This window comes from Leucoraja erinacea, chromosome 11, assembly GCF_028641065.1.
Source record: "Leucoraja erinacea ecotype New England chromosome 11, Leri_hhj_1, whole genome shotgun sequence".
Lineage (NCBI taxonomy): Eukaryota > Metazoa > Chordata > Chondrichthyes > Rajiformes > Rajidae > Leucoraja > Leucoraja erinaceus.
The window spans coordinates 23,232,646-23,254,981 of NC_073387.1; the positions used below are offsets into that span (position 1 = coordinate 23,232,646).

Genomic DNA, 22,336 nt, shown 5'->3' on the forward strand with positions numbered 1-22,336 from the left:
GATGAGGAAATGGGATGACGTAGAACTAGTGTGAACGGGTGATCAATGGTTAGTGTGGACTTGGAACGTCCTATTTCCATTCTATATATCTAAACTCTAAATCTAAACTTAGAGTCATAGTTGTACAGCACAGCAAAGTGCACTTCTTCAAATTGATTCAAGATTTGCTTAGTCACTTAGCTAGGTTAGTTTAGAAACATAGAAAATAGGTGCAGGCGTTGGCTATTCGGCCCATCGAGCCACTACCGCCATTCAATATGATCATGGCTGATCATCAAAATCGGTACCCTGTTCCTGCCTTCTCCCCATATCCCTTGATTCCATTAGCCCTAAGAGCTATATCTAACTCTCTCTTGAAACATCCAGTGAATTGGCCTCCACTGCCTTCTATGGCAGAAAATTCCACAGATTCACACCCTTCTGGGTGGAAATGTGTTTTCTCATCTCAGTCCTAAATGTCCTCCCCTTATTCTTAAACAGTGACCACTGGTTCTGGACTCCCACAACATTGGCATTTTTTTTTCCTGCATCTAGCCTGTCCAATCCCTTAGGAATTTTATATGCTTCTATAAGATCCCGTCTAATCCTAAATTCCAGTGAATATAAGCCTAGTCGATACATTCTTTCAACATATGTCGGTCCCACCATCCCGGGAATCAACCTGGTGAACCTACGCTGCACTCCCTCAATAGCAAAAATGTCCTTCCTCAAATTAGGAGACCAAAACTGCACACAATGCTTCAGTTGTGGTCTCACCAGGGCCCTGTACAACTGCATTAGGGCCTCCTTGTTCATCAACTCAAATCCTCTCGCAATGAAGGCCAACATGGTATTAGCTGTACCGGCATGCTTACTTTCAGTGACTGATGTACAAGGACACCCAGGTCTCGTTGCACCCCCCCTTCTCCTAATCTGACACCATTCAGATAATAATCTGCCTTCTTGTTCTTGCCACCAAATTGGATAACCTGACATTTATCCACATTATACTGCATCTGCCATGCATCTGCCTACTCACCCAACCTCTCCAAGTCACCCTGCATCCTCGTAGCATCCTCCTCGCGGCTCACACTGCCACCCATCCTCAATCTTGGTGATGTTACATTTAATTCCTTCGTCTAAGTCGTCAATATGTACTGTATTGTAAATAACTGGGGTCCCAACACTCAACCTTGTAGCACCCCACTAGCCACCGCCTGCTATTCTGAAAAGGACGTTAATTCCTACTCTTTGCTTCCTGTCTGCCAACCAGCTCTCTATCCATGTCAATACCCTAACCCCCAATACCATGTTCCCTAATTTTGCTCACTAATCTGTTGTGTGGGACCGTGTCAAAAGCTTGTTGAAAGTCCAGATACACCACATCCACTGGCTCTCCCTTATCTATTCTATTTGTTACATGTTACAAATTGTTACATGTTACATTGTTTATTGTTACATGTACCAGCGTACAATGAAAAGCTCTTGTTGATTGCTATCCAGTCAGCGGAAAGATGATATCTATATATGACAATCGAGCCATCCACAGTGTACAGATACATGATAAAGGGAATAATGTGAATAACGTTTAGTGCAAGATAAAGTCCAGTATACCCGATCAAAAATAGTTGAAGGCTCTCCAATGTGGTAGATGGTAGCTCAGGACTGCTCTCTAGTTGTTGGTAGGATGGTTCAGTTGCCTGATAACTGCCGGGAAGAAACTATCCCTGATTCTGGAGGTGTGTGTTTTCCTACTTCTGTACCTCTTGGGAGTGTAGAGAGAGTGGCCTGGGTGAGACTGGTCTTTGATTATTCTGGTTTCCTTGCCGAGGCAGCGTGAAGTATAGATGGAGTCAATGGAACGTTTTGGTTATTCAGTTTGGGTTATGAAATAAAAATGCTGCCTGTTTGTACATATTAACTGTACATACAGTATATATTAACTGCAGTCACAGTTTGCCAAGAAGTACTTAAAGGAGCACCTACAGTTCTGGAAAAAGGTCTTGCGGACAGATGAGACAAAGATTAACTTATATCAGAGCAATGGCAAGAGCAAAGTATGGAGGAGAGAAAGAACTGCCCAAGATCCTAAGCATACCACCTCATCTGTGAAACATGGTGGTGGGGGTGTTATGGCCTGGGCATGTATGGCTGCTGAAGGTACTGGCTCACTTATCTTCATTGATGATACAACAGCTGATGGTAGTAGCATAATGAATTCTGAAGTGGAAAGACACATCCTATCTGCTCAAGTTCAAACAAATGCCTCAAAACTCATTGGCCGGCAGTTCATTCTACAGCAAGACAATGATCCCAAACATACTGCTGAAGCAACAAATGAGTTTTTCAAAGATAAAAAATGGTTAATGCTTGAGTGGCCAAGTCAATCACCCGATCTGAACCCAATTGAGCATGCCTTTTATATGCTGAAGAGAAAACTGAAGGGGACTAGCCCCCAAAACAAGCATAAGCTAAAGATGGCTGCAATACAGGCCTGGCAGAGCATCACCAGGGAAGACACCCAGCAACTGGTGATGTCCATGAATCGCAGACTTCAAGCAGTCATTGCATGCAAAGGATATGCAACAAAATACTAAACATGACTACTTTCATTTACATGACATTGCTGTGTCCCAAACATTATGGTGCCCTAAAATGGAAGGGACTAAGTATAAACACTGCTGTAATTTCTACAAGGTGAAACCAAAAATGCATAAAAATACCCTTTGTTAAAATCTGACAATGTGCACTTTAACCACATGTGATTTTTATCTATTACAAATCTCAAATTGTGGAGTAGGGGGGCACATAAATAAATGATGGCCAAACATTATGGAGGGCGCTGTAGAAGATACATAGAACAAACAAACAAATGAATGAAAGAAATGCAAAAAGCAAAGATGATCAAGGAAAGGTAGAGCCCACAATGGTCCATTGTTTGCTGTGGGGAAGGTGGTAATGAGTGATGCAAACAGCGAGTCTGGGTTAAAAGCTGGAGAGCAGGAGGAACCACAGTAGGGGTGCAGCGACCTCTCGTTGGAGAGAGGAGAACTTCTTCAAAGTATTCAGTGGACCAGACAAAATGTGTAAGAAGGAACTGCAGATGCTGGTTTACACTGATACATCTGTTCCCACGGCACATAAATGAGAGGAGTGAGCCATAGTGGGCAAGAGATTGCAACAGCAGGATGTGTTCCTATTGTATGTAATCATCCAAGCATGCATTGAAACCCCTTTAATTATGAATAATGGATGCACGATAATTTATTGAAATGCTCACAGCATTTTATTTTAATCTTTCCTGCTTCATCCACTGTGGAGGTGGGTGTAACATGCTATGATAGCAATAATATTCTCATTTTCTAAATCTCTCTTATAATTTGTTTCAGTTCACAGGCGGCAGTTTAGCTGTGGTGGGTTGGAATTTACAAGCAAGTTGTTCAAGTGTAGCCTTTGGTCTCATAAGAAGTAGAAGTGGGGCGACACAGTGGCGCTGCGGTAGAGCTGCTGCCTCACAGCGCCAGAGACCTGGGTTCAATCCCGACTACGGATGCTGTCTTTACGGAGTTTGCTTTCCCTGTGACCATGTGGGTTTTCTCCGGGTGCTCCGGTTTCATAGAGACATAGAAAATAGGTGCAGGAGTAGGCCATTCAGCCCTTCGAGCCTGCACCGCCATTCAATATGATCATGGCTGATCATCCAACTCAGTATCCTGTACCTGCCTTCTCTCCATACCCCCTGATCCCTTTAGCCACAAGGGCCACATCTAACTCCCTCTTAAATATAACCAATGAACTGGCCTCAACTACCTTCTGTGGCAGAGATTTCCAGAGATTCACCACTCTTTGTGTGAAAAATGTTTTTTCTCATTTTGGTCCTAAAAGATTTCCCCCTTATCCTTAAACTGTGACCCCTTGTTCTGGACTTCCCCAACATCGGGAACAATCTCCCTGCATCTAGCCTGTCCAACCCCTTAAGAATTTTGTAAGTTTCTATAAGATCCCCCCTCAATCTTCTAAATTCTAGCAAATTTATTTCCTACCACACTCCAAAGATGTACAGGTCTGCAATTAATTAGCTTCAGTAAAATTGTAAATTGCCCCTAGTGTGTAGGATAGTGCTAGTGTAGGGGGTGATCGCTGGTCGGTGCAGACTCTGTAGGCTGAAAGGACCTGTTTCTTTAAACAAAACAATTCAATTAATTATCCATGTTGACCAAGTTGGCGTACTGAGCTAGTCCTATTTGCCTGTATTTGGTCCATATCCCACTAAAGTTTAGTTTTATATTTAGTTTTAAAGATACAATGTGAAAACAGACTTAATGGCCCATCGAGTCCATGCCGAACCGCAATCATCCGTACACCGGTTCTATCCTACATGCTCGGGATAATTTATAGAAGCCAATTAAAGTACAAACCTGCACGTCTTTGTGCTGTGGGAGGGAATCGGAGCACCTGGAGAAAACCCACATGGTCCCAGGGAGAATGTACAAACTCCACACACACAGACAGCTCCCGTAGTTAGGATCGAACCCGAGTCTCTCGCAATGTGAGGTAGCACCTCTACCGCTACACCACTGTGCCACCTCTTTTTATTAATATATATCTGTCCAAATGTCCTTTAAATGTCTTAATTGTATCTGCTTCTGGCAGATCATTCCAGATACCGACTATCCTCTGAGTGAAAAGGTTGTTTCCGAGGACCTTCTTAAATTTCTCCCTGGGTCACACTGCCAGGAGTGGTGGCAGAGGCAGATGCAATATAATACAATACAATAATACTTTATTAGCCAAGTATGTTTTGCAACATACGAGGAATTTCATTTGCCAATCACTCATACAAATAAAAAGCAACAGAGCTCACAAAATACATTTTAACATAAATATCCACCACTGTGACTCTTCCACCTTCCTCGCTGTGATGGAAGGCGAGAACAAAAGTTCAATCTCTTCCCCTCCTTGTCCTCCCGCTGTCGGGGGCCTCGAGCCTTCCATTGATGGGACGATCTTACTCGTGTAGCCGACAGTCAGACCCTCCTCGTTGGGGCAATCAAGCTCCTGCATCAGGGGGATCTCAGCTTCCCCCACGCTGGCGATCTGACCCCGGGTCAGGGCTGTCGAACCTTCTGCGTTGTTGGAGCTCCCGTCTCTCTACCTGAGACTGCGAGCCCTTGATGTTAAAGTCCACAGGCTGGGTAGTTGGAGCGATCCCAAGCAAAGGATCGACTCTGATGGTAAGCCCATGCACCCCGCAGTGGGGCCCAAAGTCAGTCCCGGACGAGGCTTCCAGCTCCACGATGTGAGACCGCAGAGCGACCGGAGGTATGACCAAGTTTCCCCCGACCCCCTCTCCCACCCCCCACATAAAACAAACCAGAGAACATTTACACAAACTTTAAAACACACTAAAAATAAAAAGACGAAAAAACAGGCTGTTGGCGAAGCTGCCAATTGTGTGGCTCCCCGGTGGGTGAAATACAAGAGGCTTTGAAGGTCTCGACCCGAAACGTCATCTATTCCTTTTCTCCAGAGATGCTGCCTGACCCGCTGAGTTACTCCAGCATTTTGTGTCTATCTTCTTTTAGATAGGCTCATGGATATGCAGGGAATGGGGGAAATATGGATCACGTGCAGGCAGAGGAGATTAGTTTAACTTGGCATCATGTTCGGCACGGACATTGTGGGCCGATGGGCATGTCCCTGTGCTGTACTGTTCTATGTTCTGTGTAAACGATGTATACTCGGCATTATGAAATTAATGGTGGCTCTGATTCCTGTTTAAACTGATCACACTTTTATGAAGTACCTTTAAAACGTCAAAACTGCTCAGTTCCCGAAGAACAAAAAGACAAGTGGCAGTCTAAAAAATGACTAGTTTACACAATGACTATGGAATAGTTGTGACCCAAATCTCAAGAGCTATACAATTTTATAAAGTCATTTAAGCAAAAATGTTAATGAGATCTGAATGATAATTGTGGCTTATATAAATATCCTGAGCTCACAGCAACTCAATCATACAAATGATTTTGTAAGTGTCAAGTATCAAGAGAGTTTACTTGTCATTTGTACTAGGGACATCAATGGAATCCTTGTGCAGACGCTGGTTTAAGTTGAAGGTAGACACAAAATGCTGGAGTAACTCAGCGGGACAGGCAGCATCTCTGGGGAGAAGGAATGGGTGACATTTCCCATTCCTTCTCTCCAGAGATGCTGCCTCTCCCGCTGAGTTACTCCAGCATTTTGTGTCTACCTTCAATGGAATTCTTGCTTGCTGCAGCTTTACAGACTCATTAACACAACGGCACACAAATAAACATACAATGAATAATACAATACATAATCAGCAATACTAGGTAACATAAAAACATAGAAACATAGAAATTAGGTGCAGGAGTAGGCCATTCGGCCCTTCGAGCCTGCACCGCCATTCAATATGATCATGGCTGATCATCCAACTCAGTATCCCGTACCTGCCTTCTCTCCATACCCTCTGATCCCCTTAGCCACAAGGGCCACATCTAACTCCCTCTTAAATATAGCCAATGAACGGGCCTCGACTACCCTCTGTGGCAGAGAGTTCCAGAGATTCACCACTCTCTGTGTGAAAAAAGTTCGTCTCATCTTGGTTTTAAAGGATTTCCCCCTTATCCTTAAGCTGTGACCCCAGCCATGATCATATTGAATGGCGGTGCAGGCTCGAAGGGCCGAATGGCCTACTCCTGCACCTAATTTCTATGTTTCTATGTCCTGGACTTCCCCAACATCGGGAACAATCTTCCTGCATCTAGCCTGTCCAACCCCTTAAGAATTTTGTAAGTTTCTATAAGATCCCCTCTCAATGTCCTAAATTCTAGAGAGTATAAACCAAGTCTATCCAGTCTTTCTTCATAAGACAGTCCTGGCATCCCAGGAATCAGTCTGGTGAACCTTCTCTGCACTCCCTCTATGGCAATAATGTCCTTCCTCAGATTTGGAGACCAAAATTGTACGCAATACTCCAGGTGTGGTCTCACCAAGACCCTGTACAACTGCAGTAGAACCTCCCTGCTCCTATACTCAAATCCTTTTGCTATGAAAGCTAACATACCATTCGCTTTCTTCACTGCCTGCTGCACCTGCATGCCTACTTTCAATGACTGGTGTACCATGACACCCAGGTCTCGCTGCATCTCCCCTTTTCCTAGTCGGCCACCATTTAGATAATAGTCTACTTTCCTGTTTTTGCCACCAAAATGGATAACCTCACATTTATCCACATTAAACTGCATCTGCCATGCTTCTGCCCACTCACCCAGCCTACCCAAGTCACCTTGCAGTCTCCTAGCATCCTCCTCACAGCTAACACTGCCCCCCAGCTTAGTGTCATCCGCAAACTTGGAGATATTGCCAAACATTTGCCCACTCACCCAGCCTATCCAAGTCACCTTGCAGTCTCCTGGCATCCTCCTCACAGCTAACACTGCCCCCCAGCTTAGTGTCATCCGCAAACTTGGAGATATTGCCTTCAATTCCCTCATCCAGGTCATTAATATATATTGTAAATAGCTGGGGTCCCAGCACTGAGCCTTGCGGTACCCCACTAGTCACTGCCTGCCATTGTGAAAAGGACCCGTTTACTCCTACTCTTTGCTTCCTGTTTACCAGCCAGTTCTCTATCCACATCAATACTGAACCCCCAATGCCTTGTGCTTTAAGTTTGTATACTAAACCAGACCATAATAGCCTAGTCATAGAGCCATACAGTGTGGAAGCAGGCTTTTGGGCCCAAATTACCCATGCTGACCAAGGTTCCCCATCTGCATTAGTCCCATCTGCCTACGATGGTGATCAAAGTACAATGAAAAGCTTTTGTTGTGAGCTAGCTAGTCGGCAGAAAGACTACACATGATTACAATCGAGCCATCCACAGTGCACAGATACATGATAAAGGGAATAACGTTTAGTGCACGATAAAGTCCAGTAAAGTCTGATTAAAGATAGTCTGAGGGTGTCCAATTAGGTAGTTGGGAGGTAGACTAAAGTGCTGGAGAAACTCAGCGGGTGCGGCAGCATCTATGGAGCGAAGGAAATAGGCAACGTTTCCGGCCGAAACCCTTCTTCAGACTGATGTGGGGTGAGGGGGGAAGAAAAAAGGAAGAGGAGGAGCCAGAGGGCTGAGGAGACAATAAGGGCTAACAGAAATTGGAGAAGTCAATGTTCATGCCGCTGGGGTATAAACTGCCCAAGCGGAATATGAGGTGCTGCTCTTCCAATTATCCGGTGGTGCTCACTCTGGCCATGGAGGAGGCCCAGGACATAAAGGTCGGATTTGGGATGGGAGGGGGAGTTGAAGTGCTTAGCCACCGGGAGATCAGGTTGGTTACTGTGGACCGAGCGGAGGTGTTCGGCGAAACGATCGCCAAGCCTACGCCTGGTCTCACCGATGTAAATCAGCTGACATCTAGAGCAGCGGATGCAATAGATGAGGTTGGCAGAGGTGCAGGTGAACCTCTGTCGCATCTGGCACCTGCATATGGTAGTTGGGAGGTCAGGACTGCTCTGTAGTTGGTGAGAGGACGGTTCAGTTTCCTGATAACAGCTGGGAAAAAACTGTTCCTGATTCTGGAGGTGGGCGTTTTCACAATTCTGTACCTCTTGCCTGATGAGAGCGGGGAGAAGGAGTGACCAGGGTGAGACTGGTCCTTGATTATACCAGTGGCCTTTCCGAGGCAGCGTGAAGTGTAGATGGAGTCAATGGAAGGAAGGTTCGTTTGTGTGGTTTCTCTCCTATCCATGCACTTGACCAATTGTCTTTGAAATATTGTGATAATACCTGGCTCAGCTACCTCCTCCGGCAGCTCGTTCCATATACTCAACACCCTCTGTGTGAAAAAGTTGCCCCTCAGGTTGCTATAAAATCCTTCTCCCCCTCAACTTAAACCTATGTCCTCCGGCTCTTCGTTTTTGAAGTTAAGAGAGGCACGAGTGTCTTATTCTCAAATGCGCCAAAACAGAACAATGAAACTCTTACATGTTCCAGTCTGACCCTTCCAGTCTGAAGCAGGGTCCCGACCCAAAACGTCCCCTATCCGTATTCTCCAGAGATGCTACCTGACCCGCTGAGATACTCCAGCACTTTGTGTACTTTTGTGTATTAACCAGCATCTGCAGTTCTTTGTTTTTACAATAAATTCGTACTTGAAGCAGCAGAACAACTTGTTTTAAAACACAATACTGAATGGAAAATAATAATAATCAACAAAAGATGAATAAATTAAAAAACCCAAATGGCGCAAAAACCAAAGCAAAGTCAGAAGCCCCTAATGTCAAAGCCAGAAGCCCAGGCAATTTTGTCGTTTAGATAATGTTGGGTAGTATGCAAGACCCTGATGGTTGTTGGAACAAATCTGTTCTTGAGGACAAGATGTCCACCTTTAAAATGGGTACTGAGTTTTCCTTAATTCTGCATCATCTGAAATTATCGTCTTGATTGGTGAACTTGCGGGATATTAATTTGCATTTATACCTCTTGTACCTTCTACCTGATGGTAGGAGTGAAATGGGAGCATGGCCAGGATGGTGTGGGTCTCTGATGATGCTGGCTGTCTTTTTGAGACAGCAACTCCGATAGATCTCTTTGATGGTGGGGAGGTCAGTACCCGTGATGGACCAGACAGTGTCCACCACTCTCTGTAATCTCCTTCGTTCCTGGGCGTTCGAGTTGCCGAACTAGGCCACGATGCAACCAGTCATTATGCCATCTACCGTACAACTGTAAACGTTCAGTTGGGTACACAGTGACAGAGGATAGTGCTTGATTAATTATACATTAGTGTACTTTTCATCTCAGTCATCTTCTTTTAGTAAGCACGGTTCTACTGGAGAGATGAAGCACAAAGGATATATTTTGCAAAGGACACTCGTGTGGAGCTGTGACCATTGAGTTCAGTTGAAGGATGTAAATGATGGGAGCTTCACTCTCTCGGTTTGCCATCGGTCTCCACAAAACTCCTGCCTTCTCATTCTCCAAGAACTTGATTAAGTAGCTGTCTTAAAGCATGCTGAAACCTAGTCAGTACACACTAGAGTTGCTGAAGCTATACCATTTACCAGCTGGTAAAAGATTATTTTGAGATTCAGTACAGGTGCTCCAGTTTCCTCCCACATCCCAAAGACATGCAGGTTTGCGGGTGAATTGGCCTTCTGTAAATTGCAGAGGGACAGAACCATTTGGCCCACCAAATCCACACAGACACTAGTTCTGCATTATCCCACTTTCTCTCCCAATTTACAGAGGGCCAATTAGCCCACAAGCCCACATGGACATGTCTTTGGAATGTGGGAAGAAACCGGAGCACCTGGAGGAAACCCTTGCGGTCACAGGGAGAACGTTCACTGTGGTGGATGTTAAATTTGTGTTGATTGTGTGTTTTTGTCATTTTTTAAAATTATATGTATGACTGCAGGGAAACAAAATTTCGTTCAGACCGAAAGGTCTGAATGACAATAAACGAATCTAATCTAATCTAATCTAATCTAATCTAAACGTGCAAACTCCACACACGCAGACAGCACCTGTAATCAGGATCAAACCCTGGTCTCTGGCGCTGTGAGTCAGCGGTTCTACCAGCTGAGCCTCTGTGTCACTATTATATTTTTCTAATTCATTTTACTCGGTTCTCATAAAACTTGATGAAGTAGCTCTTGGATCATGCAGAAACCTAGTCGGTATACACAGGAATTGCTGATACTCAACTATTTACCAGCTGGAAGAAGTTCTGGAGGACAGAACCTATAGGTTTATAGGTTTACAGAGGACATAGAATAGTATAGCACATGAACAGGCCCTTCGGCCCACAATGGGATGGCACAGCGGCCCAGCGGTAGAGTTGCTGCTTCACACGCCAGAGACCCGAGTTCGATCCTGACCTCCTGTGCTGCGTGTACAGAATTTGCACATTCTCCCTGTGACCATGTGGGCTTTCTCTGGCTGCTCTGGTTTTTCCCCACATTCCAAAGGCGTGCGGGTTTGTAGGTTAATTGGACCTGTGCAAATTCCCCTTAATGTGTTGGGAGTGGATGAGAAAGTGGGATCACGTGGAACTAGTGTGAACGGGTGCTTAATGGTCGGGTGGACCCAATGGGCTGAACGGCCTGTTTCCATGCTGTATCTCCAAACTAAATCTCTAAATTAAACACCATTCAAAAGACATTTGTACAGGTACGCAGATAGGAAAGATATAGGATACGAGCCAATAATATGGAGAATTCAACATTCATACCAATGATAGACACAAAGTACTGGAGTAACTCAGCGGGTCAGGCAACATCTCTGGATAAAAGATGTTTCGGGTTGGCCCCTTTCTCAGCCCAAAACCCATCCTCTTCCTCAACATTCGGTACCCAAGCAGAATATAGAAGGATGAGGAGGGGAACCTCATTGAAACTTACCAAACAGTGAAAGGCCTTGATAGATTAGATGTGGAGAGGATGTTTCCACTAGTGGGAGAGTCTAAGACCAGAGGGCACAGCCTCAGAATAAAAGGATGTACCTTCAGAATGGAGATGAGCAGGGTGTTGGATCTGTGGAATTCATTGCCACAGACGGCTTTGTCTTCTTGCGTATGGCGTGCACAGCCTAAAGTTGTAGGACAACTTGTTCTATTTGATATTATTTGATTGTGCACGCCGAGTTGATTGCGTTCATTGAAACAGGGCGGACCACGTGAAGGTTACAATCTCCCACCCCGCCACAGACGACAGTGGAGGCCAAGTCATTGGGTATTTTTAAGGTGAAGATTGAAAGATTCGTGCTTAGTACAGGTGTCGGGGGGGCTATCGGGAGAAGGCAGGAGAATGTGAAGGAGTGCAAAAGATAGATCAGCCATGAGTGAATTGTGGAATAGATTTGATGGGCCAAATGGCCTAATTCTGCTCCAATAATTTTTGAACTTATGAATGAGGTGCTATACCTCCAGTTTGTGTGTGGCCTCACTTTGGCAATGGAGGAGGCTCAGGCCGGAGGGTGAAGGGAAGTTAAAATGTTTGGCAACCGGGAAATCCAGCAGGCCCTGGCGTAAATGTTCGGCAAAACAGTCGCCGAGTCTACACGGACCACTAATGAGTGCAAGTGTGAACATTCTTTACTGTGTTGTGCTTTACCTGACCAATAATGCTATTGCGTTATACGCCACTGGCTGTCTCCATGGTGACAAGCGAGAATGACACACAATTAATGAATTTGAGTAAAATCACTGAGGCAAACCGTGCTTCAGAATCGCCTGAATAAATCTAGAACGTTCTGAGAAAAATAATTGTACACTGGCGCAGTAATCGCAAGTGATATATTTTCTCCATGAAGTTGCTAGATGTACAGATTAACTAGTACTTGTATTATTGATCAGCCTGGTAAAGATGGATTACCTGAAATTGTAAAAGCTGCTCTTTAAATTTGAGCATTTGATTCCCCCCATTTGTATTCTCGTGTGTCAGACGCCGTGTAGCTCGCTGTTTGGCTTCTGTCGTCGTCCAACATGTTGATAGAATTGGTCGCCCGACGCGTCACAGAGTGCATCGTGTCGTTGTTTCCGGGGATCGCCACGAGGAAGCTTCTGTCATGATCCCCATTCCCCCCTTTAATTGAGTGAGATAAATATATTGACACAGAAAGCGTACTGTTAGGTTGCATAGACACAAAATGCTGGAGTAACTCAGCGGGATAGGCAACATCTATGGAGAGAAGGAATGTGTGACATTTCAGGTCGAGACCCTTCTTCGGTTTGATGTCAAGGGAGTGGGCGGTACATAGATAAGGATGTGTATAGATAAGGAAGTGTGAGGTGTGGAAACAGAACAAAGGGAATAGAGTTCAAGGAAAATGTAGAATAGATTAATAATTGGGAGAAGGTAGCAACAAAGCAAACAGATAAAATGTAGTGGGAGACAGTAAACTGGTCGGAGAACTGGGAAGGGGAGGGGGTGCCGAGAGAGGGGAAGCAAGGGCTACTTCAAATTAGAGAAGTCAATGTTCATACTGCTCAGTGTAAGCTGCCCAAGCGCAATATGAGGTGCTGTTCCTCCAATTTGCTCTGGGCCTCACTCCGACAATGGAGGAGGCCCAGGACAGAAGGGTCAGTGTGGGAATGGGAAGGGGAGTTAAAATGTTGAGCAACCGGGAGGTCTGGTAAGTTTAGGCGGACAGAGCGGAGGTGTTCAGCGAAACGATCGCCGAGCCTGTGCTTGGTCTCGCCGATATACAGGAGTCCACACCTGGAACAGCGGATACAGTAGATGAGGTTGGAGGAGTTGCAAGTCAACCTCTGCCACACCTGAAAAATTGTCGGGGTCCTTGGACGGAGTCGAAGGGGGAGGTAAAGTGACAGGTGTTGCATCTCCTAGCGGTTGCAGGGTAAAGTACCTGGGGAGGGGGTGGTTAGGGTGGGAAGGGACGAGTTGACCAGGGAGTTGCGGAGGGAACGGTCTCTGTGGAAAGTAGTGGGTTCCCGTTGGAGGTGCTGTATGCAACGGCTGATGGGATGGAAGGTAAGGACAGGGGGGACTCTGTCCCTGTTACAAATGGGGGGGAGGGGGAACAACGGCGAAGCTGCAGGATATTGAGGAGACCCTAGTGAGGGCCTCATCTATAATGGAAGAGGGGAACCCCTGTTCCCTAAAGAATGAGGACATCTCTGATCACCTGGTACGGAACACCTCATCCTAGGCGCAGATGCGGCGTAGATGGGAGTAGGAGATAGAGTCTTTACAGGAAGCAAGGTGGGAAGAAGTGTTGTCTTGATAGCTATGGGAGTCAGTGGGTTTATAATAGATGTCAGTTGATAGTTTGTCTCCTGTGATGGAGACGGTGAGATCAAGTTAGTTGATAGTTTGTCTTTCGGGGTTTGTACTGCCGGGTTGCATCACAGCTTAGTTTGGGAACAGCTCTGCCCAAACCCGTAAGAAATTGCAGAAAGTTTAGGATGTGGTCCAGTCCATCACACAGACCAGACTCCCCACCATTGACTCCATCTACAAATCACGCTGCCTTGGGAAAGCAGCCAACATAATGTCCCTGTCCCATCCCGGTCATTCCTTCTCCCCGCCCACATACGGTGGAAGGTTCAGAAGCTTGAAAGCAAAGATCTTATAGATAGTAAGATAGTGCACTCGACGAAAAAGACATAGTAGGGTCATGGGCAGATTCATGGGTAATCTTCGGCCCCATTTCCATAACCGGCTTCCGTCTCCGCACTCCCGTCTTTGCTTTGGCCATGGCGTCCACATCTTGTGAACAGTGTGATCAAATGAATTACAGAGTGCAAGTTTAATACAAACATCAACTCAAACGCAGCACATGAGCCATTTAAAAAGAGATTTAAAAAAAAAACGTTAAAAAAAGAAGAAAAGAACATTAAAAAAAGAAAATTAACAGAATTGTAATTTATTGACATATTAATCATTAACAAAAAATAGCAGAATTATGAATAATGGGTCTAACACTATATCACACACACAAATTGTTCCCCCGCAACGCTGATTACACTGCGAGAGGGATATACATAGTCGTGTCGGGTCGGGTTTACTGAAATGGCCGACGAAATGGCTGACGTTCCGCTCCGTAGCGTACTACACGTCAGCCCATTGGTTTTAGCAGGAGTGCACTATCTTGCTTGCTATAGGATCTTTGCTTGAAAGTGCGCATCACCAGACTCAGGAACAGCTTCTTGCCCTCAGCTTCTTGCCCTCTGAATGGTCCTTCCATATGCTGAGTTTAGTTTTGTTTAGTTCATTCTTACGTGTACTGAGGTACAGTGAAAAGCTTTTGTTTCGTACGAACCAGTCGAGCCATCCCCAGTGCACAGATACATGATCAAGGGAATAACATGAATAATGTTTAGTGCAAGATAAAGCCAGTGAAGTACGATCAAAAACAGTCCGAGGGTCTCCAATGAGGTAGATAGTAGTTTACACAGAAAAGTGGAGAAACTCAGCTGCAGCATCTATGGATTGATAGCAACGTTTCGGGCCGAAACCCTTCTTCAGACTGATCAGGGGTGGGGGTGGGTGGGGACAAGAAAGGGAAAAGGAGGAGTAGCCGGAAGGCTGGAGGGTTGCGGACAGCAGGGGACTGAGGAAGGGGAGGGACAGCAAGGACTAACAGAATTGGAGAAGTCGATGTTTGCCCCCGGGGTGCAGACTCCCCAAACGGAATATGATCTGTTCCTCCAATTTTGTGCTGCTCGCTGTGGCCATGGAGGAGACCCAGGACAGAGAGGTCGGAGACGGAGTGGAGAGTGGGGAGTTGAAGTGCTGAGATCAGCTAGGTTATTGGATCGAGCGGAGGTGTTCGGCGAAACGATCGCCCAACCTCCGCTTGGTCTCACCGATATAGATCTGCTGACATCTAGAGCAGCGGACGCAATAGATGAGGTTGGAAGAGATGCAGGTAAACCTCTGTCGCACCTGGAACGATTGCTTGGGTCCCTGAAAGGAGTTGAGGGGGGAGGTAAAGGGACAAGTGTTGCATCTGCTGCGGCCGCAAGGGAAAGTGCCCGGGGAGGGGGTGGACCGAGAGGGAAGGGAAGAATTGACAAGGGAGGTATGGAGGGAGCGGTCTTTGCGGAAGGCAGATATGGGGGGAGATGGGAAGATGTGGCCAGTAGTGGGGTCACGTTGGAGGTGGCGAAACTGACGGAGGATTATTTTTTGTATGTGATGGCTGGTGGGGTGAAAGGTGAGGACTAGGGGGACTCGGCCCTTGTTGCGAGTGCGGGGATGGGGAGAGAGAGCAGTGTTGCGGGGTATGGAAGAGACCCTGGTGCGAGCCTCATTTATGGTGGAGGAGGGGAACCCCCGTTCCCTGAATAGTGAGGACATTTCAGATGTCCTGGTGTGGAACGCCTCATCCGTGGAGCAGATACGGCGTAGACGGAGGAATTGGGAGTAGGGGATGGAGTCCTTACAGGAAGCAGGGTGGGAAGAAGTGTAGTCCAGATGCAACGTTTCGGGCCGAAACCCTTCTTCAGACCCTTCTTCTTCCCCATAGATGCTGCTGCACCCGCTGAGTTTCTCCAGCTTTTCTGTGTAACCTTCGATTCTCCAGCATCTGTTCCCTCTTTAACACGAGGTAGATAGTAGTTCTGGACTGCTGTCTAGTTATTGATAGGTTGGTTCAGTTGCCTGATAAGGCTAGGGAACTGGCTGATTCACCTCTACCCCATTGCGGACATTGGACTTTGTCTCTGGAACTGGTGCGCTACAGTGCTGGCAACTATATTCTGCTCTCTGTATCTTCCTCTTTGTTCTACCTCTTGCACTTGATTATATTTACGTATAGTATTATCTGATCTGATTGGATCGCATGCAACACAAAGCTTTTCACTGTAAATGAGTACACGTGACAATAATAAACCTGAATCCAAACATAACGAGCTGCCTCTTTCAATAGAGTTCATCCTGTTAAAAGCATACCTGACTTTCCATAATCCCAGCGGCTTTGTGAGAGTACCTACAGGATGTAGATCGCAGCAGAAAATTCCCCTTGTGGTATCGTACAATTCTATACCACTGATCAGAGACTGGTCCTGGCTATCCAGTGTGCATCAGTATATCTAGACCGCAGCGCCATTAATCTGAAACCTAATTAATCATTATGTTTAAGCAGCGTGGTGTTTCATCCTTGAAATCAATATCGTTACGTTTATCACAGTAAAACAAATTTATTTGCAGCAAATTCCAATCCATCTGTATGCTTCTGGGCTGACTGATGGGATGGTGCATGTGAAGGATTGAAGTGAGCTCACAATATGCTGTTCACTGCAGAACTCCATCCCTCTTCACGGTGTGCTGTTGCATTTCCGTGACCTCCACGAGACAAAAGGAATCAGCCAAGAAACGCAGAAAGGAAAATTTTGTCCCACCCTGACGAATTTCTGGACAGAGTAGGTCTTTTAGACTTTAGAGATACAGCGCGGCGGAAACAGGCCCTTCGGCCCACCGAGTCTGCGCCGACCAGTGATGACCATGTATATTAACACTATTCTACACACTAGAGCCAATTTACTATTTTAACAAAGCCAATTAATCTACAAACCGGAGTCGAGAAGGACTGCAGCTGTTGGTTTAAACCAAAGATAGACACAAAAAGCTGGAGTAACTCAGCGGGTCAGAAAGCATCTCTGGAGAAAACGATTAGGTGACGTTTTGGGTCGAGGCCCTTCTTCAAAGAAGGGTCTCGACCTGACATCACTTATTCCTTTTCTCCAGACCTTTCGGTCTGAACGAAATTACGTTGCCTGCAGTCATACACAGTAACAATAAATAACAAAACATACAATAAACACAAATTAACATCCACCACAGTGAGTTCACCAAGCACCTCCTCACTGTGATGGAGGCAAAAGTCTTAGTCCCTGTCTCTTCCCTCCTTGTTCTCCCTCTGCGCTGAGGCGATCGATCCAGGCCAAAGATGCCGCTCTCCAATCCAGCGGACCTCCGTGGTGATGTCGCCGCTGCCGAAAGCCGGAACGCCGTCTCCGCTCCGCTCCAAGTCGGCCCGCCACAGCCTCAGCTCCAAGTCGGCCCGCCACAGCCTCAGCTCCGAGTCAGCCTCCGAGTCCCGCTGCACCAGCTCCGAGTCCCGCAGCCTCAGCTCCGAGTCAGCTGCATCAGCTCATTGAACCCGGGTCTCTGGCACTGTGAGGCAGTGGCTCTACCAGCTGTGCTGCCCACTCCTAATCAGACTATTCCATAAGATCATAATACTCTGAATGAAAAGGTTTTCCCACACATCTCCCTTGAATTTTGTGCCTAAAATTTCAAATCTGTTCCCCCTAGTCTTCAAACCATCCAAAAATGGGGCCAGCTCATCAACATCAACTTGTGCACCACCATAAAATATCTTCACAAACTTATTTGGTTCGTAGAACATAGAACAGTACAGCACAAGAAGAGGTCCTTTAGTTCAGCCAACAATATTTATGCCAAAGATGATGCAAAGATCCTCTTATGTGCCTGGACATGATCCATATCCTACATTCCTTGCATGTCCATGTGCCCGTCCAAATGTATCTTAAACGCCACTATCGTATCTGCCTCCACCACCGCCCCCCAGCAGTGCATTCCAGGTACCCGCCAATCTCTGTGTAAAAAACCTGCCTCGAACATCTCCTTTAACCTTTGCCCCTCCCACCTTAAAGCTATGTTCTCTAGTATTTGATGTGATCACCCTCGGAGTGATTGCTAGTCAGCATGGTCCCGGAGGGCCGAAAAGCCTGTTTCCATACTGTGTCGCTACAGTAGAAAGCAGGCAAAGAAGGACGGTGATAGTAGAGCAAACACTTATAATTTTCCGTGATTGTCAACCTACAATCAATTAAGCAGACAGCCGACTACAAGATGATTGGAAAATGGTTTCATCATGTTAAACAGCTTACAGTAATATGCTGCCTGTAAAATAATAAATGTCCTCAATACTTCACAAAGTCCGCGCCGACCAGCGATCACCCCGTACACTAGCACTATCCTACACACTAGGGACAATTTACAATTTTACCGATGCCAATTAACCGCCAAATCTGCACTTCCTTCAAGTGTGGGAGGTAACCGGAGCACCCGGAGAAAACCCACGAGCTCACAGGGAGAGCATGCAAACTCTGTACAGACAGCACGTGTAATCAGGAACTAACCCGGGTCTCTGGCGCTATAAGGCAGCAGCTCTACCACTGCACTACTCCTGGCTTCACAATTCACAACTCCCCAATCCTTTCACACATTCTCCTTTCATCTCTGGGCTTTGTTCCAACCATCTTCCCATCAGAAATCCCCCCTCACCTGCGTCCACCTAATGCCTGTTACGATTTGTACTTCCTCTCCTCTCTCCCAGCCTTTTTTTGACCCGAAATGTCACCTATCCATATTCTCCAGAGATGCTGCCTGACCCGCTGAGGTACTCCAGCACTTTGTGTCCTCTTGTGCATTAACCAGCATCTGCAGTTCCCCATTACTACAGGTAAGAGTTGATGTTGGCGTTATGTTCGGTAGGGACATTGTGGGCTGAAGGGCCTGTTTGCTATGCTGTACAGTTCGATGGTAGAGAGTTTCCAGCATTTGTAGTTCCTCTTGTCTGCACTGCACTGTTTATAAGTTTTGACTATATTGGTTGCTTTTCCGAGGCAGCGTGAAGTGTAGATGGAGTCGATGGTGGGGAGTCTGGTCTGTGTGATAGACTAGATTGATCGGAATAGATAGGGTGGATGCAAAGAGTCTTTTACCTAGAGAAGGGGAGTCAAGAACCGAAGGATATACGTAGGTTTAAGGTGAGTGGGAAACATTTAATAGGAACCTGAGAGGCAAGATTCTCACACGGAGGGTGGTGGGTATATGGAACAAGCTGCCAGAGGAGGTAGTTGAGGTATAACAGATACACGTCACCTATCCATGTTCACCAGAGATGCTGCCTGACCCGCTGAGTTACTCCCCCATTGTCTTTTTCCCCCCATTTGCAGTAGCTGTTAATACAAGGGTTAGAAACATAGAAACATAGAAACATAGAAATTAGGTGCAGGAGTAGGCCATTCGGCCCTTCGAGCCTGCACCGCCATTTAATATGATCATGGCTGATCATCCAACTCAGTATCCCGTACCTGCCTTTTCTCCATACCCTCTGATCCCCTTGGCCACAAGGGCCACATCTAACTCCCTCTTAAATATAGCCAATGAACTGGCCTCAACTACCCTCTGTGGCAGAGAGTTCCAGAGATTCACCACTCTCTGTGTGAAAAAAGTTCTCCTCATCTCGTTTTTAAAGGATTTCCCCCTTATCCTTAAGCTGTGACCCCTTGTCCTGGACTTCCCCAACATCGGAAACAATCTTCCTGCATCTAGCCTGTCCAACCCCTTAAGAATTTTGTAAGTTTCTATAAGATCCCCTCTCAATCTCCTAAACTCTAGAGAGTATAAACCAAGTCTATCCAGTCTTTCTTCATAAAACAGTCCTGACATCCCAGGAATCAGTCTGGTGAACCTTCTCTGCACTCCCTCTATGGCAATAATGTCCTTCCTCAGATTTGGAGACCAAAACTGCACGCAATACTCCAGGTGTGGTCTCACCAAGACCCTATACAACTGCAGTAGAACCTCCCTGCTCCTATACTCAAATCCTCTTGCTATGAAAGCCAACATGCCATTCGCTTTCTTTACTGCCTGCTGCACCTGCATGCCTACCTTCAATGACTGGTGTACCATGACACCCAGGTCTCGCTGCATCTCCCCCTTTCCCAATCGGCCACCGTTTAGATAATAATCTGCTTTCCCGTTTTTGCCACCAAAATGGATAACCTCACATTTATCCACATTAAACTGCATCTGCCAAACATTTGCCCACTCACCCAGCCTATCCAAGTCACTTTGCAGTCTCCTAGCATCCTCCTCACACCTAACACTGCCCCCCAGCTTAGTGTCATCCGCAAACTTGGAGATATTGCCTTCAATTCCCTCATCCAGATCATTAATATATATTGTAAATAGCTGAATAGGTTATTCACAAAGTAGGATTTGGACAGGTATATGATAGGAAAGGTTTATAGGGATATGGGCCAAACGTGGGTAAGTGGAACTAGTGTAGATGGGTCATGTTGGCCAGGGTGGGTGTTGTGTCGAAGGGCCTGTTTCCGTGCTGCATGACTCCGTGACCGGGCTACATCCACAACTCTCAGCAATTCCTTGCGGTCACGACAGGCTGAATTACAATGGAATATACGGAATGATGCATGAACCTGTTCACGGACTGAGTCACACACACAGAGGGAACATAAAACGGCTCAATTTCAGCGCTGTGATGAATTAGTGGTTGTGTGGTGGTTAAATTACTGAACTAGCAACCAATATCCTGGATCATTGGCCAGCTCAGGTGGTTAAATGCTGCCATGGCAGCTGAGGAATTTAAAGTTAAATAAATGTGGAATAAAAAAAAAAAAAATCCTGTTTCATAGTAATAGCTTAAGGAGAGGAGGGAAAGATTCAATAGGAATGGGAGCAGCAACTTACATGTATTTACACAAAGGATGATCGGTGTATGGAATCAGCTGCCGGAGGAGGTAGGTGAATATGTATAGGTGACGTTTCGGTTGGAGACCCTTCTTCAGACTGATTGTGATGGGGGGGGGGGGAGCGAGGGGGTGGAGCGAGGGGAAATAAATTTGCATGAGAGGTAGGAGGTTCTTTCATAGTATCCCCTCTCCTGTATCCACCTATTACCTGCCATGTTTTGACCTGCCCCTGCTCTTCCAGCTTTCTCCCCTCCACCATCCCCACCGTAAGTCTGAAGAAGGGTCCCGATCCGAAGCGACACTTATCCATGTTTTCCAGAAATGCTGCTGAGTTACTCCAATACTTTGTGTCTTTTTTGGTAAACCAGCATCTGCAGTAGCTTGTATCTCCAAAAATCTTATAAACCTCTTCTGGTCCACGTTTGGGCGTGGGCTGCAGATCAGAGGCATCCAGGATGACAATGTAACCGCCAAATCTAAGGGTCAGGAGCGTAAAAAAAAAAGGATTTCTGATGAGGCAGATGCTGGAAACTGGAGCAAAACACAAAGTGCTGAAGTATTTCAGTGGATCAGGCAGCAATCTCTGGAGGCTATAGATAGGTGACGGGTCTGAAGAAGACCCTTGCTAATTTTCTTTTGTCGTGTAGTTCTTCTGGTGATTCATTGAAAGATGGGAACAGGCCCTTCGGCCCACTGAGTCCATGCCGACCATTGATCACCCGTTCACGCTAGTTCTGTTATCCCACTTTCTCATCCACTCTCTACACACATGGGGTAATTCCCAGAGGGACAATTATTAACCGAGAAACCCCCCACATCTTTTTGAATGTTGGGGGAAACTGGAGCACCCAGAGGAAACCCATGCAGCTACATGCAAGTTGTACACACACCCAAACGTAGTCTGAGGAAGGGTGCCGACCCAGAACGTCACCTATCTATGCTCTCCACAGATGCTGCCTAACCAGCTGAGTTACTCCAGTACTTTGTGTCTTTTTGTGTATTAACCCAGCACCCGCTGTTCTTTCATAAGTTCATAGGTTCTCGGAGCAGAATTAGGCCATTTGGCCCATCAATTCCACTCTGCCTTTCAATCATGGCAGATTTGTCCTTTTCTCTCCCCATAACCCCTGACACCCGTACTAATCAAGACTCCGTCAATCTCCGCCCTAAAAATACCCAATGACTTGGCCTCCACCGCTGTCTGTGGCAATGAATTCCACAGATTCGCCACACTCTGACCTAAGAAATTCCTCCTCATCTGCTTTCTAAAGGTACGTCCTTTTATTCTGTGCCCTCTGGTCCTAGACTCTCCCACCAGTGGAAACATCCTC

At 46.2% G+C, this 22,336-nt stretch overlaps 1 protein-coding gene across 4 annotated transcripts in view; it reads left to right on the forward strand.

Moving 5' to 3' along the window:
• ndst1b (N-deacetylase/N-sulfotransferase (heparan glucosaminyl) 1b) overlaps positions 1 to 22,336 on the forward strand; it is a 117,864-nt gene that overhangs the window by 48,376 nt on the left and 47,152 nt on the right. Inside the window, exon 3 of one of the 4 annotated variants that reach the window (XM_055642826.1) lies at positions 18,842 to 18,967. The exons of the other annotated variants lie outside the window; for them this stretch is intronic. The gene's annotated coding sequence lies outside the window, so the exon portion shown is untranslated. The remainder of the gene's footprint in view (positions 1 to 18,841; positions 18,968 to 22,336) is intronic. 4 annotated transcript variants of the gene reach the window in all.